Below are 1,364 nucleotides of genomic sequence, written 5' to 3'. Positions count from 1 at the left end.
ACAACATAAGGGCAAATATTCATTATATAAATATTAAGTATGTTAAGGTGAAAGAATAAATAACTCATAAATAAACACACTAGCAATAAATAAATAACTTCAGGGCCATCACCTCGTAGGGACTGAATTTTGTAACATGCTGTTGCTTAACACCCTGACAAAAGATGTGCTCGATCAAAGTCAATAAATCCTGTGACTGAGGCAGAAAGAAGAGCCTTTTGCCATGACCTAAGTCCTGTGTACAAGCGTGATTCCGCACGTTCATGGGTGACGATCGCATCAAGGTGAGCGCAGGTCTCCGTCCCTATTACTTAACATGTCTTGCAAGGTTAAGTATCGAAGACAAGGATTTCAAGATTTCCACTTGGACACGATCCCAGGCACAGTCACTGTACTTCTTGTCTTTCAAGAAGCGACAAAGGCTCTCGAAGTACCTCCTCACAGCCAGTGTAGGTCCCTGGGTTGGCGGGACAGCTCCTTCCTCTTCCGTCTCCTGCTCCAAACAGGGCTCCAGGTCTTGCATCTGCCGATGGAGTCCCATGCGCAGCTGGTTCAGCAGGGTCGTGTCCCAGGCAGCGGAGGCGTGCTCTGTGAGCAAGAGGTCGGAGATGTGCCGGAGCATCTCGTGGAGGACGGCGATGGGCTGGGCCTTCTGCACCTGGCTGCCATTTACCATCGCCCGGGGCAATCGGAGGTCTCTTCCGTCCTTCGGGCAGGAAGAAGTGGAGTTTCTCCACATTCGCCTAAAAAGCAGCAAGTTCACATTGCTGAGCGGGATGTGGCTCTGAGGTAGGTCACAGCCCAGAGAGCCACTGGGGCCACAGCTGATTACCACCAGGGCCGTGAGCAGAGACAGCAGGAGGGCCATGGGCGAGGAGGGGCTGCTGGCCTGGCTGAGCTGGGCGTCTGGGGAACAAGCCGGCACCCCACCTGAGCCTACGACCGTCTTTCTAGGCATGGCCATTAAATAGGGAGGCACCATAATTTTCATTTTCTAAACATTTCTTTACACTGTTACTTCCTTTTTTGTTTTCATTTTTGAGTTCTCCCTGTGGTCTAAGAAAATGTCCTGAATCTACACTGTTAATTTTGCCATTTTAATTTTTTCACTGGAGATAGTCATTCCAAACGGATACTACACTGTCCAATGAGAAGTATCATTCTCCTAAAGTCAGAAGTATATGTAGATGTTAAATACTTACACTCATACACATACTCATGAACAATTCTTATTACAGAAATATTGCTCCTCTTGGTATTAGTAACAAAATTTGTTCTTCAATCTGGGCAGCCTTTTGGCCACCTTTTCAAAGGGAGCCAGGCGCCCTCTTCTCTGTGGGTTTGTTTATTTTGTTAGGTAATTA

General features: G+C 47.4%; 1 pseudogene; it reads right to left on the bottom strand.

Annotated features, from left to right (window-relative positions):
• Positions 1–279: 279 nt before the first annotated feature.
• LOC129078376 (interferon omega-2-like) lies at positions 280–868 on the bottom strand (annotated as a pseudogene).
• Positions 869–1,364: the final 496 nt, after the last annotated feature.

The sequence above is a fragment of the Pteronotus mesoamericanus genome, unplaced genomic scaffold (assembly GCF_021234165.1).
Source record: "Pteronotus mesoamericanus isolate MK-2021 breed Mesoamerican mustached bat unplaced genomic scaffold, CSHL_Meso_final contig_73, whole genome shotgun sequence".
Taxonomy (NCBI): Eukaryota; Metazoa; Chordata; class Mammalia; order Chiroptera; family Mormoopidae; genus Pteronotus; species Pteronotus mesoamericanus.
The sequence above is the reverse complement of the archived record's forward strand: the minus strand, read 5'-3'. Positions and strand labels throughout refer to the sequence as shown.